The following is a 7,539-nucleotide window of genomic DNA, read 5'->3' as shown; positions in this document are numbered from 1 at the left end:
AACGGCAGAGGATTCCCAAATCCAGGTGTGAAAAACTTGTTGCATCTTTCCCAAAAAGGCTCATGGCTGTATTAGATCAAAAGGGTGCTTCTGCTAAATACTGAGCAAAGGGTCTGAATACTTAGGATCATGTGATATTTCAGTTTTTCTTTTTTAATAAATCTGAATACTTTCTGTCCCCACTGTGTGTATGTATGTATATATATACAGTATATATATATATATATATATTAGACTGACTGTGTGTATATATATATATATATATATATATATATATATATCAAATACACTGCCTGAAGTTATTATTATTATACAGGATTTATATAGCGCCAACAGTTTACGTAGCGCTGAAGTAGATTAGAAATAGTACACCACGGAATGCACTGTAGATATAGACAGGCTGCTACACTGACTGGATGCTGCAGAATATATATATATATATATATATATACACTGTATTTATCGGCGTATAACACGCACCCCAAGTTTAGGAGGGAATTTTAAGGAAAAAAGTTTTAGGAGAGAAGTTTCGGGGAAAAAAAACTTACATTTAAACGCCCATCAATGCAGCCTTGTCAGTGTCCATCTGTAGCCTTGTCCATCATTGCATCCTTGTCAGTGTCTATCTATAGCCAGTGTCAGTGTAGCCAGTGTGCATCTGTAGCCAGTGTCAGTGTCCATCTGTAGCCTGTGTCCATCTGTAGCCTGTGTCAGTGTAGTCAGTGTCCATCTGTAGCCTTGTCCCTGTGTCATTTTCAAACTTGTCGTTTAAAAAGGGCGCCGCCGCTTTCGGACGCAGTGGGACTGCGAGAGCCGCCGAAAGCCGCCGAGAATGGCCAGAAGCGGCCAAGAGCCGCCGAGAATGGCCACTTTCGGAGAGAGTCGCCGAGATCGGCCAAAAGCCGCAGAGAATGACCAAATATCGTCGTATAACACGCACCCACGATTTTCCCCTGATATATATATATATAATACACTGCCACTAACTGAATAACATGCCTGCTGAAATCGAAATCAAGCTATGTCTCCGTCCACGCCAACAACACTACACAGGGCCGCCGTGCAGGCAGCCTTATATAGTGTGGGGCGTGGTCTTAGTCCCCCTGAGCCATGATTGGCCAAAGGAACCCTGCCTTTGGCCAATTATGGCTCTCTTGGCGCTGGGATTGGCCAAAGCATGCAGCTCAGGTGCATGCCTTGGCCAGCAATCGCAGTGCATTATTGGGGATTCCGCAGACGCTCAAATTTCCCACGAACGCCCCATAATGTTCAATATTCGGCGAATGGGCGAACACCCGATGTTCAAGACAAACTCATGTTTTCGACCCGACCATCAAGCTCATCCCTACTAATAAGTAGTTAACAAGCTTTAACCACTTGCCGACCAGCTCACGCCGATATACGTCAGCAAAGTGGTACGGGTGCGCAGAACAACGTACCCATACGTCACTGCGTCATCGGCGGCTAATGGGCATGTGCGCATGCCTGACGCGCACCGTGGGAGCGTGCCCGCGGGTCCCGCAGACTTGATGTCTGCCAGTGGCCCGCGATCGTGACACAGAGAGGCAGAACAAGGAGATGCCTATGTAAACAAGGCATTTCCCTGTTCTGCCTATAAACATGACAGGGATCTACTACTCCCAGTGATTGGGAGCAGTGATCTCTGTCATGTTATAGCATACCTCCCAACATTTTGAGATAGGAATGAGGGACACCTACAAACAAATGTATGTAGGCATAGGAGACGCCCCCTGCCACACCCCTTAAAGGAGAATTAACAAAAAAAAGTTTATTAAATCCACAAGGACTTTTTTTTACCACTACTATTCCTTTCTATTGGCTTTTAAAATGTACAAATGCAGCCATTTAGAAATCAGATGAAGGGTTTAGCACTGGGAAACACTTCTTTTTGAAAGATAAAAAGTGCATTTTATATACATCTATATAGATCAGACCAAAATGAGGGACAAATGAGGAGGAATGAGGGACAGAGGGACATTGCTCCAAATCAGGGACAGTCACTCCAAATCAGGAACAGTTGGGAGCTATGTTATAGTGAGCTCATCCCCCCTACAGTTAGAACACACCCAGGGAACACACTTAACCCCTTGATTGCCCCCTAGTGTTTAACCCCTTCCTTGCCAGTGACATTTACTGAGTAATCAGTGCATTTTTATAGCACTGATCGCTGTATAAATGCCACTGGTCCCAAAATAGTGTCAAAAGTGTCCAATCTGTCCGCCGCAATGTCGCAGTCATGATAAAAATTGCAGATCGCCGCCATTACTAATAAAAAAAAATTACTACTAAAAATGCCATAAATCTATTCCCTATTTTGTAGACGCGATAACTTGGTCAGGAAGGGGATAAATCCTTCCAGGGCTGAAGTGGTTAAAACAAGCCATCCTTCAGCTCTATAGCTACAAGTAATGTGAAGTAATTCATCCTCAAAGATCACAGACTCAGTCAGTTTCTATGGTCCCTTTCGTATGGCCGTCTCTGATCTGACCAACAGGGGATCCATGACTCAATCCCCTGCAAAATTAGAACAGAACAGAACGGGTGTCACATTAGAAATATCTATGCTTGTTTTCTTGCAGTCATATTAGATATATGGGCAACCAGATGTAAATGGATGCGCGTCCGATTACATCAGATTACCTCTGAACTATCTTGTTGAAGTCCGAAAAAAATGGAAAAATATGCAAACCTTTTCTATTTTTTTCGGAGTTAATCAGATGTAAGTAGACACACATCTGTTTACATCTGCCAGCCAATAGACTGTCTTGGAGTTTCTAATTAGGAAAAACTCACAGGTGGACCTGATTGGACTGCTCGTGTGAAAGGGGCCTAACAACGTAACCTCTTGCCGACTGCACTATAGCCGAATGACGGCTACAACATGGTCACACATTTTCGGGAGGGAACATCTATTGATGAATAGAAAAAGCAGTACAGCGCATAAAAAACTAAATAAAACAGTCACTAAACGTCCATTAAAAATGGATCCAATTCAAGTCCAGCAATTCCTTCAGTGATAATCGTGACATGCAATAGCTGATTATGTGACTGTAGTGACATGGACCTCCACCTTCGGTAGCACAAGCCGCTCACCTCTACAGATGGACCCCTGAGTAAAATCAGTCAGGTCAAATCAGCAGTTCCCTCACAGGGATAAAAGCAGGGGGCGGTGTAAGCAGATCCCAGTTAAGCCTCAGCAATAGATACTCTTGCAGTCATGACATGTAAAATATAAAGGAAATCTAGTGCTCTCTGTAGATGGCTAAAAATGGTTTATTCATAAGCAAATAAAAACACTTACAAGCATCGCACTGTACCCCAGTGCAAAGGACAGCAGCATAAGTGAAAGGATGATCCACATCGGATGGACGAGCGGAGCGCGGGTGACGTCACGATCCAGACACGTGGGCAGTGCCGTACGTGTTACGTCCCTAAAGGGGGCGGGACTTCCTCAGCGGCGGCGGCTGGCCGTGACTCACCCGTTTATATGCATATCAAAGAAGGGACATAGCCAATCACCATAAAAGCGTACCTATCACCATGGTAACATAGGGAGGGATACTGAGCAGCGCAATGTGAATAAACAGGAAACACTGCAGAAAATATCCGCTGCAGCTGCCCGCTCAACATTGCTAGTTATGGGGCTGGTATTTTTTAAAAAGCTAAGAAACGAACATGACAGAAAAAATATATAAAAAAGATTCATAATGAAAATTATTTCAAACAATAACCTTCATATAAAGTGAACCAATTAATTGTCATCCCGCGCTCTGGACGGTCATCCTCGGAATCATCCACAATGCATCATAAATAAAATATATAAATATATAAATAACATCAATCCCTAAAAATAAGACCCTAAAATAAAATAAAATAAAATACCGCAAGCAAAAATGGGGAGGAGGAGGGCCAATAAGATGATAGAGGATTTGACAGTTAACTGCTAACGATCCGAGATAAAGCAATTAACGTCAAATTCAACGTTCAAGCCCCCAGGGATGAGAACCTTAGTCTCATGAATCCAATGGGATTCCCTGCGACTTAATTGACGTAAAAAATTGCCCCCTCTCCAATGTTTTTTAACTCTCTCAATACCCCAAAAACTCAGTCCTCTGGGGTTTTGACCATGCACTAATTTAAAGTGTTTGGAGACATTATGTGTCTTTAATCCCTTCTTGATGTTGTTAACATGTTCTCCTAAACGCACATGTAGGGGGCGAGAGGTCCTTCCTATGTATTGAAGACCACACTCACATTGGAGCATATAAACAACCCCTACCGTTGTGCAAGTGATCAGTTGGTCAATTTTATATTCTTTACCAGTGGATGTGGCCCTAAAATTCTTGCGTTTTTTATTATTGCATTTGGAATGCCTGCAGGCTGTGCATCGCCCACAGGCGTAGAAACCTGAGAGGAAAGAGAAAAATCGGTTTTCAGATTGTATAGGGGGATCAACCACTCCTGGGGCTAGTCTATCACGCAAAGATGGAGCTTTCTTATAAATGAACATCGGGCGTGGTGGCAGCAGGGGACCCAGCACACGATTCTGTTTCAGGATAGACCAATTTTTTTTAGACTAATCTTTCAAACTGTTTATGTTGGACATTATAATTAAGCACCATTTTGAAGTTAGAGACATCAGGACTGATTTCTTTGACTTTATCAGCAATCAGTGAGGTCCTATCCATAGCCAAAACCTTCTCAACTTCACTGTTCAAATTGTGTATATTATAACCTTTTTCCACTAATCTAGACGTGAGCAACGCAGATTGATCAACAAAATCACTAACATGCATGCAATTACGTCTAAGTCTAACGAATTGCCCCCTGGGAATGTTACAAAGCCAGGATTTGTGATGGCAACTTCCCAGGGGGATGTAAGAATTACGATCCATGGGTTTCAGGTAATTACACAATCTAAATCCTTCGCTCTCCTTCAGGATTTCAAGATCAAGAAAAACAATCTTTTCTTTACTGTAAACCCAGGATAGCTGGATGTTTTTGGTGTTACTATCCAGTTTCTGCATAAAGGTGTCAAGACCAAGTTGATCTCCCTCCCAGATCATAACGAGGTCGTCTATGTACCTTTTATAACAGACCAGTTCAGAGGGGCGATGCTTGAACACCACGTCTTCCTCCCAGTGGGCCATGAAGAGATTGGCCACACTGGGAGCAAACCGGGCGCCCATTGCAACATCCCTTTTTTGAAGAAAGAATTGACGATTGAACCAAAAATAATTCTTGGCCAAACAAAACTTCAAACATTTCAGAAGGAACTGTTTATGTGCCTCAGGAAGATCAGAATACAAAGATAGGGCCCATTGGACTGAGGCCAAAGCATCCTCATGTCCAATAATGGTATATAAGGACCCTACATCGGCCGTAACCATAATACTAGAGGGAGAACATCTGGTTGATTCAATAATTTGAATAATGTGCTTGGTGTCTTTAAGAAAAGCATCTGTTTTGCTTACCAGGGGCTGAAGAAAGTAATCTATATATTGGCCTAACCTAGAGGAGATGGAATCGATACCATTTACTATAGGCCTCCCAGGAGGGTTGGTCATATCCTTATGGATTTTTGGGAGGCAGTAAATGATAGGGGTTCTGCAGAAAAAGGGGTCCAAATAGGAAGCCTCTTTCTTCGTGAGAATATTCTTACTTTTCCCCTCCTCTATTAGCCAATGAAGCTCATCTTTATAGATTAACATAGGATCTTTGTTCAAAATTTGATAGGTGTCTCGATCCTCCAGCAAACTATTCAGTTCACCTAGGTATTTGGATTTATCCAGAACCACCAGACCTCCCCCTTTATCCGCAGGGCGAATGACAATGTCATTTCTTTTTTCTAAAGATTTCATGCCTTGCCGGATAGGTAGTGGGTCTGTTGCTTTTCTAACCTTCATTTTATCCAGGTCATTAAATAACATGTTTTTAAACACTTCCAAAAATTTATTGTCAGCATTGAAAGGGTTGAAAGTGGATTTGTTACGTAAATTCGAGTGAGATCCCCTTACGGTAGTAATTGGTCTACTGGGATTGGATAAAAAATATTTTTTCATATTTAAATTCCTAACGAATTTATGGATGTTGACATAGGTGTCAAATTTGTTCATATTTTGAACGGGAGCAAATTTCAGCCCTCTGTCAAGGACTCTGACCTCGCTTTCGCTCAAAGTGACACTACTCAAATTATAAATCCCTGCTCCTAGTGGGGTTTTTTCTTTTTGTACTCTTCTACCCCCTCTGTTTCCTCTCTGTCTTTTCTTTTTAGAGGGGGGCCTCTCATTTGTGGGGATGACTGTGGTGGTTGTTTCCACCATTCTCCTGGGTTCGGCTGATAATTCAGCATTCCCCTCCCTGGCCCACTCTGGGCCCCTTAAAAAATCCCCTCCTTCATTGGTGCCACGTGGTTGTAATGGGGTAAACCTATTGTATAGGGGTACCTCTCCCCTTTGTGTGTATTGGGATGTATCTCTTCTACTATCATTAGAAGGATAAGGATAAGAGTAAGAATCTTGCCTCTGGTTATCCCACCCTCGGGGTGATCTAAATTCTTGTTGATAATAGGAATGATAATAATTCTCTCTGATAGGGGTTTTAGGAGGACATCTTCCTCTACCTCTACCTTTCTTAAAATTGCCTCTAGTGCCCTGACCTCCTCTTAAGGGGGGCGGGGCAGGTGGAGGATGACTATACACAGTAGGAGGTGGAACTGGCACATCTATAGGATCGTTTTGGGAGGGGTGAGTATTCATCCCAGATGGATCAGGAGGGGGGATTGCCTGCCATTTAAATATATTCCCACTCCTGAAATCATCCGAATCTCTAATATATTTTTTCTTTTTCTTATTTTGAACTTCAATATCCCATTTAGTGAGCCTATTACCAAGATCAGTTGATAATTTGAGAAACTCCTCACTATTTTTGAAAGGTTCAATGGTGTTCCTAATATCACGTATTTGTGACTCCAGGAACTCCATTTTCCTCTCTTTACGTACAAGCAACAGTTGTAACAATTCAGAACCTTTCTTAATAAAGAAATCTCTCCATTCAATCATAGAGGCTTCATCATAAAGACCGTCATTGGGCGGGATATCCCAATCTCAATCTCCTAGGGATTAAATTGGAGGAGAGATATTGTTTGAATGAGGCAATGTCCCACCATGTTTTCACCTTCTTCTCAAAGATATGGTTTAATTTCTTAAAGGAAGAGGTCAAATCACTGCTATGTGCAGATGCAGGAGCATGGGAGAAAACCTCATCCAATTTGACTTCCCGTTTTTCCAAATAGAAAAAAACATCCATGGTTGCAGCTGTAATCGTGATAATTTAAACAGTGACAAATACAAAACAGAATCGACCAGCGCGAACCGTACAACCTAACTAAAAGCAGCTAAAGTACTGAGGGAAAAAATTAATCAAATCCCAAGAAACATAAATAGAAAAAGCAGTACAGCGCATAAAAAACTAAATAAAACAGTCACTAAATGTCCATTAAAAATGGATCCAATTCAA

This window comes from Aquarana catesbeiana, linkage group LG03 (assembly GCF_042186555.1).
Source record: "Aquarana catesbeiana isolate 2022-GZ linkage group LG03, ASM4218655v1, whole genome shotgun sequence".
NCBI classification, from domain to species: Eukaryota; Metazoa; Chordata; class Amphibia; order Anura; family Ranidae; genus Aquarana; species Aquarana catesbeiana.
Note: the sequence above shows the minus strand (reverse complement) of the source record.